We start from the raw sequence: 18,363 nt of genomic DNA on the forward strand, positions 1-18,363 counted from the left end.
GATAGCATGTCTCTGCTTTGGATACTAGGAAGTTCAGAGCCAGATCTGTAACCTCTGATACATCCTAGAATCCTAGGATCAACATGAATGCACCAAAATTGCTCACCCTGTATTTATCTTATTTAGCACAACAACCCCAATTTCTTCATTTTTCTTTTCATCAAGTTGAGGGTATATAGACATGTATATAAACACACACATACATATGTATGTATACCAGTTTGGGAGAGAGAAAATAACAGATCAAAAAGAGCAAAACTTTTAAAGCACATGCTCTATGACACACTCATAGTATAAAATGGGATCTATCATAAAGAAGGACCTCAGACCTTCAGATAATTTCACCAGGCTCCCTGTTCAGAAGCCCCCGAAATAACTTTATATTGGTTGAATAACCAAAAGAGTCACTTTTGGAGATTATTTATAAACATGGGTGATTCCTGATAAAAATTAAACCATACATTTCAGAAAGTCAGAAAAAAAATTAAGGATTAATTCAGAAAGTATTTGGAAGCAAGTAGACAACCAAGGAGTGGAAATCCCATGAATATGGAAAGGACATGCCTACTGACTACGTAATAATTAGCCCACCTTCTGACCAGGGGCTGTAGCACTGAGAAAAATACAGTGCAGAATAATTTAATGACACCTGAATCAAGGTCATCCTTGGATGCACCGTTCATGGGATTTAGACCAGTTCATAAATGGCAGTTAATGGCCCATCCCAAGGAGACTCTCTGCATACTTAATAATGTCTGTAGCTGACATTTTAGAATATATGTCTATTCAAAGTTATACACACATAGGGAATCTGTGATCAGACACCTGCCATACAACCCAAATTATAGGGAATATTTGGTCTTTGTGCCAAGCATTTCTATGCACCTAGTGCACACAGATCTCTGTGTCCCCGTTTCTTTTCATCAGATCACTCGACACCTGCTTCCAGAGCTGTTGAACATCAAAAATGTTCTAATGTAAGAAGAGCTACATGGATGGTAATTTTGCTGTGACTTCTACAATAACAAGTATTCTGCATGGCCCAGACCTCCTAAAGGTCTTGATTAATTTCCAGAAGAGGAAGTAAGATGAAATATGCAGTGCACCAGACCCACACCTGGAAAAGAATATCCTTAGTCCCTGAAATTTGAGAGTTTATAATCTACATAAAGAGATGAAGTTATTAATTCTCCTTTACCTCCTCCTCCTTCTCCTTCTTTTCTTTTCTTTTTTTTTTTTTTTTTTTTTTTTTTTTTTTTTTTCCATTTTGTGCTGGGGATTGAACCCAGGGACACTTTATCACTGGCCTCAAGCTTGCATTCTTCCTGCCTTAGTCTCCTGAATTGCTGGGATTATAGGTGTATGCCACCACACCCAGCTTCACTTTGTTTTTGAGATAACTGAGGCACAGGGTCTCATGACTGATCCAAAGTCGCATGGCTTGTTGGTAGCACAATCAGCTCTATTATCCAGGACTGTGGTTGTTTAGGTCATAACAGGCTGTCAGTGCTACACTCACTTTGTTCAAACAACCCCCTACGGCCACCATCTGCATCTCTATGCCTGAAGGTTTTTCTGGAACCATGGAAAGCAGCTCTGCCTACCTGTCTGATAGATCAGAAGTGCCAGGGAATTAACACTCCCTGGAAATGGCACATAAACATCCCACCTTCCACCCAGGGGAAGGGTCACGCTACAGTTTCTCTTCTGTATCTCTTCCCTGCCCTCTTGCCTGAACTACTTGCACTTGAATCTTATCTTTAAGAACACCAAACACACAAGCAACAAAAGTAAAAGGAGACAAATAGGACTGTGTCAAACTTTAAAACAATCAACAGAGTGAAAAGGCAACTTATGGAGTAAGAAAACACATTTGCAAACCATATATCTGATAAGGGACTAATATCCAAAATGTGCTAAGAGCTCCTACAACTCAACAGGAAAAAAAAAAAGGTTAAAAAATGGAAGGGATGTACATAGACACTTCTACAAAAAAAGTAGCACACAAACAGCCAGCAAGTAAGTGAAAAGATTCCCTCATTACAAATCATCAGGGAAATGCAAATCAAAAACAAAACAAAAAAACCTTCAAGAGAGTCACTATCAAAAAAGAAACCAGAAAGTGACAATTGTTGGTGAGGATGGAGAGAAAGTAGAGCCCTGTCCATTAATGGTGGAGACATAAACTGGTAGAGCCGCTATGGAAAACAGTATGGAGCTTCTGAAGAAAATTAAAAATAGAAGTACCACATGACCTGGCAATTCTACATCTAGGTATATATCCCAAAGAATTGAAAGCGGGATCTCAAAAAGATACTTGCACTCTCATGTTCACAGCACCATTGTTCACAACAACTAAGAAGTAGAAATAATCCAAGTATCCATTGACAGATAAAGGGATAAGGAAAATGTGGCATATTCATTCATACAATGGAATATTAGTCAGCCTTAAAGAAAATAGAAGGAAGTACTGTCATATGGTACAACCTGGATGAACCTTGTGAACATTATACCAAATGAAAAAAGTCCAGTCACAAAAACATAAATAGTGCTTGATCTCACTTATATGAAGTATTCAAAATAGTCAAACTCTTAGAAAATTGAATGAAGTTGCCAGGGATTGGTGGGGTAGGGAAAGAGAGGGGTTGTTCACTGGATGTAGAATTTCAGTTTTGTTAAATGAAAAAGCCCTGGAGATCTACTGCTGTGCTTATGCACTTAAAAATGGTTAGGACGGTGAATTTTATGCTAGCAAATATCAATAATAGGCAAGCAATATGCAAAAGTCCAAATAACATGGACTTTGCAGTCAGTAGACCCAGATCTCTGTTTCCCAGTGTCCCATAGCATTCGGTACACTTCAGGATTTCCAGAGGATATTCAGACAGGAGATACCAATTCTAGTACCTACTGTGCTGTAGGGTGACTACAGTCAACAATAACGTATCATGTATTTCAAATAGTTGGAAGATTTTGAATGTCCTCACTACAAAGAAATGACAAATGTTTAAGGTGATGGATATGTCACTTACTCTGATTTGGTCATGACACAATGTATTGATGTGTCTAAACATTACATTGTACCCCATAGATATGATCAATTATTATGAGTGAGTCAAAACAAAATTTTTAAGGGTACCTGACCCAAGCCTTGCTGCTTCTGTCTGTGTGAGTAAGTGAGTGAAAGTAGGAGGTTTGGGAAAAGGGAAATAGAATCAGCTGCAGTGGGTGGTCTAGAAGGAACCATCAAGTTCAGAAGATAGTTGAGCTCACCAGCCACACAAAGGAGAGCATGAACATGGATGGAGGCAAGCGTGGGAAAGCGTGGAGCTGGGGAACTGCCAATGGTTCTACACAGCTAGAAAGCAGGCCCCATGAGAGACGGAAAATTCAGGAGAGCTTGGAGTCAATGACCCCTCTAATTTGGCATGCAGTACCGGACTGTGACCAGTAACCCTGGGGAGGATCAAAAGTCTCTAAGCTTCAGCATCTCAAACCCAAAACCAGAGGGTAAATCAAATCACTAGATAAAAAACAGGAGGCTCCGTTTGAATTTAGCCCACTCTATTTGTTATAACAAATTGGACATTCTTCTCTGGGGGTTAACATTTCGGGTTTCCAGGTTGCTTCCTCTCCCCCAGAGAACACAGCTAGACCAAGGTCACTGGGGAATTGCCCTGGGGCTGGGGTGAATGTGTGATGAGGTGTTGGGCCACCACAGTCATGGTTAGGTGAACCCCAGGGTTCTCTCCTTAGATGGAGTGAGATGTCAAAGCTATTGGATTCAGGTCTATTGCTATCATGAGCTCAGGGACCTTCACAAATGATGAGGGCCAAGGATTGGACTCAAAGAAGGGGAGTCCAGAACTCTAAGATAGAAGGACAGTGGAAAGGCCTATGAGGGACCATCGGCTGAATCCTGGAGGGCAAGTGGGAAGGAACCCCCAGGAAAGTGAAGTGGATCAGCACACCTGATCATGTGGCAGGGCTGGGGATCCAGTCCGCCTGCAGAGTAGGTTGGCTGGAAGTGTTCCCCACCCTTCTCTCTGGGCTCTAAGTCTAAGCTCTTGAGCTCTTTGTGGTCATTCATGGACTGTTTTCTTTGCCTCTCTAACAAGCACATGGCAGGTTCTTGGACAGGATATGTTGAATGAATTCCTTTCATTTTAGACTCTGAGGCTCAAAGACATACTGGCACAAAGATGGGCCACTGTTCCCATGTGGCCGGAGAGAGGCTCAGTCCTTGCCCACATGACCATAAATCTTTCCATTGAACTCACAGCCTTGAACAGGGCCTGCACATCTGAAGGTGGACACAGATTCATTCAAGGTCTACACTAATTGGATCTAATAAGCACAGCCTTGGGCTTCCCCTTACTATTAACACTCCACTGACCTAATAATTACAATTTATGTGATAGCAAAAGTGCACAGAATCTTGAAGGATTTGTTTTGCTGAGTTTAAAACACCCATGGGCCATATCAATATGAAAAAATTATTTCCCCTGGTGAACCACACCAAAGAAGACTGGGAATAAAATTCCTAGTCAAAGAGAGCATCCCTCCCAATGACTCACACTTTCTCAAGTACAGGCAGGAGTGGGAGACAGGGGACAGATGGTCAGGACATTCAAACTGGCTTCTCTGTTGGGTTTGCCTTTCCATAGATCAGGCAGTACACTGATCAGGTGTCCAACTATAGAGGAGAGATAAAAATTGCTATTTAAAGCCAAAACTGACTGACTGCCTTTGCCTTTTGCAGGCAGTGTGATTCAGGTCTATCCCATAAGCTAAGCATCCAGACAACAGATGTCCAATATTGGAGTGTGTGAGACAGGTCACCAAAGGCAGAATTTCTAAAGACCAGATCAAGAACCTCATTTGTAACTTAAGAACTCTCTTTTTGAATGCACATAGGGATCCTCGTTGGAGCAGACTATGCCGTGAATCCCACCTTCCATGCACAGGTCTTCACGGAGAGCCAGAGTGATCTTGGTAGCAACAGAGCTAAGGGAAGAATGCATTCCTCACACTCAGGAGGTGACTCAGCCTGCTGCCCAGAACGAAGAAACCAGGCCTGCTCAAAAGAACAATAGTCAAGGGACCCAGCAGAGAATCTAGGAGGAATCTTCCAAATCCCAAAAGAGGGAAGCAGTCAGCCCTATACACCTGTCAGACCTAGGCAACAGGAAACCCGTTCCTAGCAGGCCGACTGGAATGAGGCAGGCTATCTCTCCTCCAGCATTGCCACTGTTCTGCACAGGAGGATCTGAAATGGACTTTAATCTGGATAGGAAGCAAAAGGAGAGGTGGAGAAACAGGGAAAACCAGTTACATCTCTAATGCTGGGTCAAGCTGGAAGACAGAATATGTGTCATCAAGTTGAGTTAATATCTGGGACGGGACATTCCAATTACTGAACTGAGACTTTAACTTCCACATGACAGTCTATTACCCAAGAGGGAACAGAGAAACTATGGGACCGAGAGAATTCCACCCAGGGAAAGAGCAAAATTATCACCACTAACTAACCTTTAAAAGGGCACAGAAGGTAAAAATAAAGTTGCATTTGGTCATAGTCCATCAACCATGCATTCTACACACTAGCTGTGTTACTAGTCAGCTTTTCATCACTGTGACAAAATACCTGAGATAATTAACTTTAAAGGAAGAAAGGTTTATTTTGGTTCATTGTTTCAGGGGTTTCAGTTTATGGTCACCTGGCCACGTTGCCCTTGGACCTGTGGCATCACAGGACATCATGGAGGGAGCATATGATAGAAGAGACAGCTTACCTCATAGATGCCAGGAAGCAAAGAAAGAGGAAGGAGCCAGGTTCCAATATCCCCTTCAAGTATACGCTCACAGTGGTCTAGCTTCCTCCAAATAAGGGCTCCTCTTAAAGGCTCCAACACCTCCCAATTGACCATGAGCTAGTGACAAAGCCTTTAAGACGGGTCTATGGGAGTCACTATAGATCCAAACTACAGCACTAGTTATAATATCAGTGAGGACTAAATCTCTATTTGGCTTGCAGAGACCAAGATTAGAGAGATGCTCTCCAAAATCTGTTCTTCCCTTCTGTGGTTCTAGACAAATATCTAGGCACAAGACTACCAACTAGGCTACATCACCAGGTTCTGTGTGGCTAACGGAGTCTTGCAGTTAGGTTCTTGCCTATGGAATGTGGGCAGCAATGATGTGTGCAACCTCCTGGTTAGTGGGCTTATTCACATTCTCTCCTAAAGACCCTGGTGAGGGTGTTTGATCCCCCACAGGAATGAGATGGAAGATGGAGCCAAACTTATCTAGATAATAGAGAAAAAAGTGCCTACCCGCAACATCTGATTTGTGCAACACAAATGTGGCAGTGGTGACATTTTGCTTCCAAATTGACCCACGTACTCTCCTTACCAGTGCTATTACCCTCTTGTTGTGTCCTCTGGTGTCTCAGACTCTGAATCTAATATCTTTACATAAAGCAGCTAGTACATTCATTCAGTGAAATGTATACATACTGATCCCAACATTTTACATCTTGTTTAGTTAACTGGCTTGCTCTGACAACTCTACTAAATAGTCAAAATAATAAAGACCCTCTAGGGAAAGAAGATTTTCAAGGCGACCTGGTAAAGTGGTAAAGTTAAGAGTCATTCCTCTTGAGTTTTAGGCATGGGTTGCCAATAAGTAACCGTGTATCCTGGAAAAGCACTTTCCACCTTTAGTCCTCAGTTTTTCCACCTATCTAAAGGGACTGGAGTCATGGCGTCAAAGGTCCTTCCCCTAGGACCCTTCTGTGGGGTATCTGAAAACTCTGAGTGGTAAAAGGCATTATGTAAGTTAATATAGATCACCACACAGCACCGATTGAGTCATCTTTTCCTTAGGGTGTGCTATTGGAAAATTTAAGAAGATTCTTTGGGTAACTAATGCATTATGGACTTGAATATATATCCATTGACCTCTAGGAAAAAACTTTTGAATCCAAACTGGAATTATTTGGTAACTAAAATACATGGTCCATTAATGTGCAAGAGTCCGTTCCGGTGCAGGTCTGCCCAGTGGAGACACTACAGAATGGCATAAATAGGATTTGTTTTTTATTAAGTAATTATTTGTTTCTTATCACTTAAGTCTTCTCAACATTTAAGTTCTTCAAGTTGTCTTTTATTATCAGGAATCCAAATAGGAAAATGATAGTATTTTTTTTTTTTTTTTGAGAAATGGATTGATAGTAAATGACCACATTTGTCCCCTTTCCCAGGACTTCCCCTGAAACAGGACATTTATAGAGTGTTTTTTTGTGCTCAAACCATGTTCTCAGTCCTGGATCCTCTGCCAATCTAGAAGAAATGTATCTGCCATAGAAACCTATAACCCAGCTGGGGAAAGAAGATACATAGATGCAGAAGACAGAGCAGTACACAAAACAAGGACTGTGTGACGCTTGAGCACACTCATCTTCAGGACAGGGAGAAGTCAGATGACCAAGGTGGCCCTGTGGAAAAGTGAATCGACCAGGAACTTTTCTTTAATCATTTCTCAATCAGGAAACATCTACTCTCCTGTAATGTGTAGGACCAGGTAGAAAATGCCAATATTGAGGAAGTGAAAGTTTCCTCAAAACCCTACACCCAAGATATAAACACATCTGGGAGGTCAGATTGGTGCCAACATCCGTGGCAGACACCTTTGGCTATCCACCCTCTCCATTTACCTCTCTCTTCCATCTTTGTTTTTTACTGAAATAAAACAAAATTATAAGTGTACAACATAGTATTGTTAACTGAAAGTGTGGACATGCGTTTGGTTCTTCTTTGCTAGAAAAATTCTTAGCCCATCTGAGCACCCAGCCCTCATTAATCATTTAAAGTAGTCACACCAGCATACTCTAATGATGTGGGCCACACCAATGTTCATAGCAGCTCAATTCACAATAGCCAAGCTATGGAACCAACGTAGGTTCCCGTCAACAGATGATTGGATAAAGAAAATGTGATATATATACACAATGGAATATTATTCAGTCATAAAGAAGAATGAAATTATGGTATTTGCCAATAAATGGAGGGAACTGGAGACTATCATTCTACATGAAATAAGCCAATCCCCCAAGCAAAGACCAAATGTTGTCTTGATATGCAGATGCTAACACACAATGGGGCACAGGGGAAGCAGTTCATTCGATTAGACAGGAGGGGTGTGGGGGAAAGAGAAAGGAAATGGGGGAAAGACAGTTGAATGAGTCAGACATAACTTACCTATGCTCATATATAAATACACCACCACATCATGTACAACCACATCATGTACAACCACAAAAATGGCAAGATATAATCCATGTATGTCAAAATACATTCTACTGTCATGTGTAACTAAAAGAACAAATAAAAATGAATAAATAAATAAAATAGCTGCACCCAAAACTTCCCTATCTCTCTCCTCTCCCTTAAGGCTGGTACAAATCAACAAGATTATCAGTTATCAGTTTTCCTCAATCATTTCCATGAAAGGAACGTATGCCTATGCTAAGTCAAGATGGCCTTTCTGGGGGCTCATCCACCATCTCTCTGTCTTTCTGGCTTATCCAATAAATCTCTTTCCTTTTCCCAACAATTTGTACATGATTCATTCATTCTCAAACAGTGAGTAAACTCTCTTGGTTCAGTAACCAAAGCACAATGTCACCAAGCAGATCTCTAGAACTTATTCATCTTGCACAACTGAAACTTCAAACCCATTGTACAGCAGCTCCCCTGACACCTACCACCCAACCCTGGCTACCAGCATGCTGCTTTCTGCTGAAATTATTTCAGTTTCTCTAGATACCTCATGTAAGTGGAATCACACAGCATGTGTCCTTCAATAACTTACTTATTTCATTCAGCATATCAAGTTTCCTCCATGTATCACATAACAAGATTTCTTCTTTATGGATGAATATTCCATTGCATCAACCTGCCATTCTTTTTTGTCCATCCATCTACCGATAAACTTTTAAGTCGTTCCCATATCTTGGTTATTAGAAACAAAGCTGCAATGAACATGGGTATGCTGACTTCTCTGTGAGATCCTGATTTCCATTCATTTGGATACATACCCAGAACTGGAATTGCTAGGTCATAAAGTAGCTCTATACTTAATTTCTTTTGAAGACCCTCCATACTGTTTTCTGTAGCAACCGAACCATTTTATATTTCAACCAATAGCACACAAGAATTCTAATTTCTCCACATCCTCATCAACTCTTGTTATTTTCTGTTATTTTTTTACAGTCACCATCCTACAGGCAGTGAAAGGCATCTCACTGTGGTCTTGATTTGCATTTCCCTGATGACTGGCAATGTCGAGCATCTTGTCATAAGCATGAGGCCATTTTTATGTCTATTTCTGAGAAATGTCTATTCACATCTTTTGCTGATTTTTAAATCAGATTTTTTCCTATTGAGTTGCAGGAGTTCCTTTTATATTTTGAATATTAGCCCCTTACTACATAAATAGTTTGCAAACATTTTCTCCTAGTGCATAGATTGTCTTCTAACTGTTTCCTTTGCTGTGCAGTTGCTTTTTAGTTGGATGTAGTCCCACCTACCTATTTTTGTTTCGCTGTTTCTGTTGTCATGTCCAACAAATCATTGCCAGGATCACTGTCAAGAAGTTTTTATCGGATCCAAGATGGCGGCCTAGAGGGAGACTGCACCCCCAGTCATTCCAGAACCCAAGAGTTAAGAAGGGGAGGCATTGAGAGACTCGGCCTGAAATAGAGCCAGGGTGAGTCTGCCCACTGGGTAAAGCTCGGCCCGGGTGGCAGGCCCAGATAGAGGTGGCTTATCGGAGCCGGGCAGGGCAGCTAGAGTCATCCACAGGCAGCCCTGCGCACTCCGGCGGTGGGCCCCGCCCACACAGCCAGCTTCTCCAGGTTCTCGAAACGGAACTGGCCCGCTATTGAGAGCCTTTCTGACCAGAACAAGCTCCGAGTCCCTGAGCCAGTGCAGCGCAGCGTACTCCGGCACCCAAGCAGATTCAGGGACCAGGATAGGACAGCCAGAGACTTCCCCAAGTAGCCTGGACCCCTGCGGTGGGAGGTGCCGTTCAAGGCTAGCTTCTCGGAGCTGACCGCCCAGTGAGAGTCTTTTTACATAGAACCAGCCACAAGCCCCCGAACCAACGGAGAGCTTTGATCTGCAAGCAGCCTCTGGGATCAGGGCAGGGCAGCCAGAGACCTCTTCAGGCAGCTCTGCCCACTCCGGCTGCAGGCTCTCTTCACGGGGCAATCCAAGATGGCGGCCTAGAGGGAGACTGCACCCCAGTCGCTCCAGAACCCAGAAGGGGAGGCATTGAGAGACTCGGACTGAAATAGAGCCACGGGTGAGTCTGCCCACTGGGTAAAGCTCGGCCCAGGTGGCAGGCCCAGATAGAGGTGGCTTATTGGAGCCGGGCAGGGCAGCTAGAGTCTTCCCAAGGTAGCCTTCCACACTCCAGCAGTGGGCTCCTCCCACACGGCCAGCTGCACGGTGCAGGCCCACAGTGAGAGCATTTCAGCACAGAGCCAGTTCCAAACCGTGGAACCAGTAGGGGGACAGGAGCAGTTTTCTTCGGATGCGCTGCTTTATCAGATTCCTCCAAGACATCAGGCTACTGAAGGCTGGGAGGTGATACACTGGAAATCTACCGGGACACTATAAGCCAATAGCGGAAAACTGCAATATCTCAGGGTCCCACTGACAACTGACCAATATGAGAAAACAAGGGAAGAAAATGTCCCAAACAAACCTAGATACTACATCAATAAAACCCAATGACAGCACAGCAGAAGAAATGTCAGAAAGGGAGTTCAGAATGTACGTAATTAAAACAATCAGGGAAGCTAATGAGGAGATGAAAGAGCAAATGCAGGCATTGAAGGAGGAGATGAAAGAGCAAATGCAGGCATTAAATGATCGCACCAATCAACAGTTAAAAGACCAAATACGGGAAGCAAGAGATCATTACAATAAAGAGTTAGAGATACTGAAAAAAAACCAAACTGAAATCCTTGAAATGAAGGAAACAATAAACCAAGTTAAAAACTCCATAGAAAGCATAACCAATAGGATAGAACAACTGGAAGACAGAACCTCAGACATTGAAGAAAAAATATTTAATCTTGAAAACAAAGTTGGCTAAACAGAGAAGATGGTAAGAAATCATGAACAGAATCTACAAGAATTATGGGACATCATGAAAGGGCCAAATTTAAGAATTATTGGGATTGAGGAAGGCTTAGAGAAACAAACCAAAGGAATGAACAATCTATTCAATAAAATAATATCAGAAAATTTCCCAAATCTGAAGAATGAAATGGAAAACCAAGTACAAGAGGCTTATAGAACTCCAAACATACAAAATTACAACAGACCCACACCAAGGCACATTATTATGAAAATACCTAACATACAAAATAAAGACAGAATTTTAAAGGCCGCGAGAGAAAAGAATCAAATTACATTCAGAGGGAAACCAATAAGAATATCAGCAGATTTTTCAATCCAGACCCTAAAAGCTAGAAGGGCCTGGAACAACGTATACCAAGCCCTGAAAGAAAACGGATGCCAACCAAGAATCTTATACCCAGCAAAACTTACCTTCAAATTTGACGATGAAATAAGATCCTTCCATGATAAACAAAAGCTAAAGGAATTTACAAAAAGAAAGCTAGCATTACAGAACATTCTCAGCAAAATATTCCATGAGGAAGAGATGAAAAACAATGATGCAAATCAGCAACAGGAGGCGCTAGCCTAAAGGAATAGCCAAATAAAGGAGAAACCAAATCATGTCAAAAACAAATATGAGTCAATTGACTGGGAAACAAATCATATCACAATAATAACCCTGAATGTTAATGGCCTGAATTCATCAATCAAAAGACACAGACTAGCAGATTGGATTAAAAAGAAAAATCCAACAATATGCTGCCTGCAAGAGACTCATCTCATAGAAAGAGACACCCATAGACTAAAGGTGAAAGGATGGGGAAAAACATACCATGCACACGAACACAGCAAAAAAGCTGGAGTATCCATCCTCATCTCAGATAATGTGGACTTCAAACCAAAACTAGTCAGAAGGGATAAAGAAGGACATTACATGCTGCTTAAGGGAAGCATAAATCAGCAAGACATAACAATCATAAATATCTATGCCCCGAACATTGGCTCATCCACGTACGTCAAACAAATCCTTCTCAATTCCAGAAATCTAATAGACCACAACACAATAATACTAGGCGATTTTAACACACCTCTCTCACCACTGGATAGATCGTCCAAACAAAAATTGAATAAAGAAACTATAGATCTCAACAACACAATCAGCAATTTAGACTTAACGGACATATATAGAATATACCATCCAACAAAGAACGAATACACTTTCTTCTCAGCAGCACATGGATCCTTCTCTAAAATAGACCATATTTTATGCCACAAAGCTACTGTTAGCAAATACAAGAAGATAAGAGATACTACCTTGTACTCTATCAGATCATAATGGATTGAAATTAGAAATAAATGACAGAATAAAAAACAGAAACTTCTCCAATACCTGGAGACTAAATAATACACTATTATATGATGAATGGATAACAGAAGACATCAGGAGGGAAATAAAAAAATTCTTAGAAGTAAACGAGAACAAAGACACATCATATCAAAATCTCTGGGACACTATGAAAGCAGTACTTAGAGGAAGATTTATTTCATGAGGTGCATTCAAAAAAAGAAGTAGAAATCAACAAATAAACGACTTAACACTACAGCTCAAAGCACTAGAAAAAGAAGAGCAGACCAATACCAAAAGTAGTAGAAGACAGGAAATAGTTAAAATCAGAGCCGAAATCAACGAAATCGAAACAAAAGAAACAATTGGAAAAATTAACAAAATAAATAGTTGGTTCTTTGAAAAAATAAATAAAATTGATAAACCCTTAGCCACACTAACAAAGAGAAAGGGGGAGAAAACTCAAATTACTAAAATTTGGAACGAACAAGGAAACATCACAACAGACACGAGTGAAATACAAAACATAATTAGAAGCTATTTCGAAAATCTATACTCCAACAAAACAGAAAACCTCGAAGACATCAACAAATTTCTAGAGACATATGAACTACCTAAACTGAACGAGGAGGACATACACAACTTAAATAAACCCATTTCAAGCAATGAAATAGAAGAGGTCATCAAAAGCCTACCAACAAAGAAAAGTCCAGGACCAGATGGGTTCTCAGCCGAGTTCTACAAAACCTTTAAAGAAGAGCTCATTCCAATACTCCTCAAACTATTCCATGAAATAGAAGAGGAGGGAACCCTCCCAAACTCGTTCTATGAAGCCAATATCACCCTGATACCTAAACCAGACAGAGACACATCGAGGAAAGAAAATTTCAGACCAATATCCTTAATGAACATCGACGTAAAAATTCTCAACAAAATTTTAGCAAATCGCATACAAATATATATTAAAAAGATAGTGCACCACGATCAAGTGGGTTTTATCCCAGGGATGCAAGGTTGGTTCAACATTCGGAAATCAATAAATGTCATTCACCATATCAACAGACTTAAAGTTAAGAATCACATGATTATTTCAATAGATGTAGAAAAAGCATTCGATAAAATACAGCATCCCTTCATGCTCAAAACACTAGAAAAAATTGGGGTAGTGGGAACATTCCTAAACATTATAAAGGCAATCTACGCTAAGCCCATGGCTAATATCATTCTAAATGGTGAAAAACTGAAAGCGTTCCCCCTAAAAACTGGAACAAGGCAGGGATGCCCTCTTTCACTGCTTCTATTCAACATCGTCCTTGAGACTCTAGCCAGAGCAATTAGACAAACCAAAGAAATTAAAGGGATATGAATTGGAAAAGAAGAACTCAAACTATCCCTGTTCGCTGATGACCTGATTATATATTTAGAGGAACCTGGAAATTCCACCAGAAAACTTTTAGAACTCATAAGTGAATTCAGTAAAGTAGCAGGTTACAAGATCAATGCTCATAAATTCAATGCATTTTTATACATAAGTGATGAATCTTCAGAAAGAGAAATTAGGAAAACTACCCCATTCACAATAGCATGAAAAAAAAATAAAATACTTGGGAATCAATCTCACAAAAGAGGTGAAAGACCTCTACAATGAGAACTACAGAACACTAAAGAAAGAAATTAAAGAAAACCTTAGAAGATGGAAAGATCTCCCATGTTCCTGGATAGGAAGAATTAATATCGTCAAAATGGCCATACTACCTAAAGTGCTATACAGATTCAATGCAATTCCAATTAAAATCCCAATGATGTACCTTGCAGAAATAGAGCAAGAAATTATGAAATTCATATGGAAGAATAAAAAACCTAGAATAGCTAAAGCAATCCTCAGTAAAAAGAGAGAAGCAGGGGGTATTGCAATACCAGATCTTCAACTCTACTACAAAGCAATAGTAACAAAAACGGCATGGTATTGGTACCAAAATAGACAGGTAGATCAATGGTACAGAATAGAGGACATGGACACAAACCCAAATAAATACAATTTTCTCATACTAGACAAAGGTTCCAAAAATATGCAATGGAGAAAAGATAGCCTCTTCAACAAATGGTGCTGGGAAAACTGGAAAACCATATGCAATAGAATGAAATTAAACCCCTATCTCTCACCCTACACAAAACTCAACTCAAAATGGATCAAGGACCTCAGAATCAGACCAGAGACCCTGCATCTTAAAGAAGAAAAAGTAGGTCCAAATCTTCAACTTGTTGGCTTAGGATCAGACTTCCTTAACAGGACTCCCATAGCACAAGAAATAAAAGCAAGAATCAACAACTGGGATAGATTCAAACTAAAAAGCTTTCTCTCAGCAAAGGAAACTATCAGAAATGTGAAGAGAGAGCCTACAGAGTGGGAGAATATCTTTGCCAACCATACCTCAGATAGAGCGCTAATTTCCAGAATCTATAAAGAACTCAAAAAACTCTACACGAAGAATACAAATAATCCAATCAACAAATGGGCTAAGGAAATGAACAGACACTTCGCAGAAGAAGATATACAAGTAATCACCAGATATATGAAAAAATGTTCAACATCCCTAGTAATAAGGGAAATGCAAATCAAAACTACCCTAAGATTTCATCTCACCCCAATTAGAATGGCGATTATCAAGAATACAAGCAACAATAGGTGTTGGCGAGGATGTGGTGAAAAAGGAACACTCATACATTGCTGGTGGGGTTGCAAATTAGTGCAGCCACTCTGGAAAGCAGTATGGAGACTCCTTAGAAAACTTGGAATGGAACCACCATTTGACCCAGCTATCCTACTCCTTGGCCTATACCCAAAGGACTTAAAATCAGCATACTACAGAGATACAGCCACATCAATGTTCATTGCTGCTCAATTCACCATAGCCAGATTGTGGAACCAACCTAGATGCCCTTCAGTTGATGAATGGATAAAGAAACTGTGGCATATTTATGCAATGGAATATTACTCCGCAATGAAGAATGATAAAATTATGGCATTTGTAGGCAAATGGTCGAAATTGGAGAATATCATGCTAAGTGAGATAAGCCAATCTCAAAAAACTAAAGGACGAATGATCTCGCTGATAAGCGGATGAGGACATATAATGGGGGGTGGGAGGGGTTAGCATTAGGTTTAGGGTTAGGGATAAGGAGTGTGGTAAGAATGAAGGAAAGAAGGACTGTATAGAGGGAAAAGAGGGGTGGGAGGGGTGGGGGGGAAGGGAAAAAAAATAAACATCATTACCCTATGTAAACGTAAAAAAAATAATAATAATAAAAAAATAATAATAATTTAAAAAAAAGAAGTTTTTATCATGTTTTTCTTTCTTCTAGGAGATTTATAGTTTCAGGTCTTAAATGTAAGTCTTTAATGCATTTGGGGTTGGTTTTGGCATATAGGCATCCAGTTTTCCAAGAACCATTTGTTGAAGAGATTGTCCTCTCCCTGCCTCATATTTTTGGCACCCTTGTCAAATCAGTTGTTTCTTTGTGGCTCTTTATTCTGTTGCATTCGTTTATGGGTCTGTCTTAATGAGAGTTCCACATTGTTTTGACTGCTCTATTTTTGTAACTCTATTTTTGTAGCCTCCATCTTTGTTCTTCTTTCTCCAGATTGTTTTGTATGTTCCATGTCCTTTGTTGTACCATATGAATTTTAGGATTGATTCTTTTCTATTTATGTGAAAAACAATGACATGGATCTTGATGGGGATTGTATTGAATCTGCAGATTGTTTTGGATAATATGGTCATTTTAACCATATTACCTTCTAATCCATGAGCCTGGGTTATCTTTCCATTTCCATGTGCTTTCCTTAATTTCCCTCCCTTCTTTCTTGAGAAGATAAAATTGATTTTATTTGAGCATTGGCATCCTAACTCATTTCAAAGTTCCCTCCCTAGCCCCAGAGGATAAGTATGAAATGCTACGGTTTACCCTGGTAATTCCATTGTTGACACTGGAGTCTGGTTAGATTTGGATATGTCTTTTAACTCTGGTTAATTCACAGAAGGGAAGTAAGACCTGTGCTTTAAGAAAACATTTCCCTTCTCAATAACAAGAAGAGACCATTCTTCCTGACTTTGGACATTGTCATGTGATGAAAGACAGTCATCTTATAGCCCTCAGAAAAAGTCAAAAGAATTTCTGAACAGGAAACTAAAAACTCTGATATTCTTGAACTGGAAAATTAACCAGTCCTGGAACCAACCATGCTCTGATTTCCTTTTATACAGTATAATAAATTTTTTTAATGTTCAAGGCACTTTTGATTAGGTATCATGTTGCTTGTAAGAGCAAGCATAATAAAACATCCAGGTTCTCTGTTTATAAATATACACAATTACGCATAAATGAGAGCATGCTATACAAGGTACTGGTGACTCATTTTGCTTCATTTATCATTGTCAAAAAATCTTGCTATGTCATAATAGAAAACCTTCCTCATAAAATCCAACGGCCCCCATTCCAGTTCAGAAAAAGATGGAATAAACACACTCTGCCATTTGTCTCCCAATGAATGAAGTTATAACACCTGGAAAAATGCATGAAGCAGTTATCTCAGGACTGTAAAAAGTATATAAGAAGAGGTGAATTACTGAAGATCAAAAATCAAACTACCATTGAATTGATGATAATTTTTCTACTTGTTCTCCAAATTCCCCTGCCCTGTACTCAAGGTAACCCCAAAGCCAGTATCAGGATAGTGAGACTATCTGACTTAAAGAATAGGAAGGGCTGGGGATATAGCTCAGTTGGTAGAGTGTTTGCCTCGCAAGCACAAGGCCCTGGGTTCAATCCCCAGCACCGCAAAAAAAAAAAAAAAAATAGGAAAAGGGGTCCCCAATCCTCAGAGAGAGTGGAGAGGACATCCCTTGTTTTTCACTTTTATTTTTCTTCCTTTTTTCACTTTTTCCTTCCCCCCACCCTGCCTTCATTCCTTGTTCTGGGTACCAGCTACAGGGGAACCAACAGCAGCAGAGGCATAAAAGTGGCAACAGGGTCTCACAATCACCTAAAACTTTCAAGAGGGGGAATTTTCTCTCTGATCAGAGGAGCTGGAGACCCCAGAGAGTGAGTTGAATCCCTGAGTTTCCAGTCTTTATATTTCCCCACTTTTAGTCCTGGAAACAGGGCATCCACAACAGCATGGTAACTAAAACCACAGCTTTCTGACCAGAGGACCATAAAGGAGAACCCCAAGGAACCAGAATGCAGCACCAGAAAGATCACAGAGAAGGAAACATGCAGGAAAGCACAGGATGGACCCACTCCAGAGCTTCACATGCCTGGCTCTGATCTTACAAAGCAAATTAGACTTGAGAAATGCACTAAGAGACAGACTACCACTCACATCCCAGACTGATAGTTGGGTGGCACAGTTGTTGGACAGATATGAATAGCACAGCTAAGGAAATGATTAAGAGTGTGAAGAGAGAGCCTACAGAATGGGAGAAAATCTTGATCCACTACTCCTCCCATAGGGAGTTAATATCCAGAGTACAGGGAGCTCAAAACCTTAACACCAAAAAATAAATAAATAAATAAAATAACCTGATCAATAAACAGGCAAAAGAACAAAACAGAAACTTCTCAATAGAAGAAACACAAAATGCCAATAAATAACGTTTAAAAAAAGTCAACATCTCTACCAATCAGAGAGGTACAAATCAAAACTACACTAAAATTTCATCTTACTCTAGTGAGAATGGCAATGATCAAGATTACAAACAACAAAATGCTGTTGAGGTTGTGGGGAGAAAAGAACACTGGTACATCTTTGGTGGGACTTCA

The 18,363-nt window shown here is 40.3% G+C and overlaps 1 non-coding gene across 1 annotated transcript; it reads left to right on the forward strand.

Moving 5' to 3' along the window:
• The first annotated feature begins 17,308 nt into the window (after positions 1–17,308).
• Positions 17,309–17,382, forward strand: Trnaa-cgc (transfer RNA alanine (anticodon CGC)). Its single transcript has one exon. It is a non-coding gene; the product is annotated as a tRNA-Ala (tRNA).
• Positions 17,383–18,363: the final 981 nt, after the last annotated feature.

This window comes from Sciurus carolinensis, chromosome 3, assembly GCF_902686445.1.
Source record: "Sciurus carolinensis chromosome 3, mSciCar1.2, whole genome shotgun sequence".
Classification (NCBI taxonomy): Eukaryota; Metazoa; Chordata; class Mammalia; order Rodentia; family Sciuridae; genus Sciurus; species Sciurus carolinensis.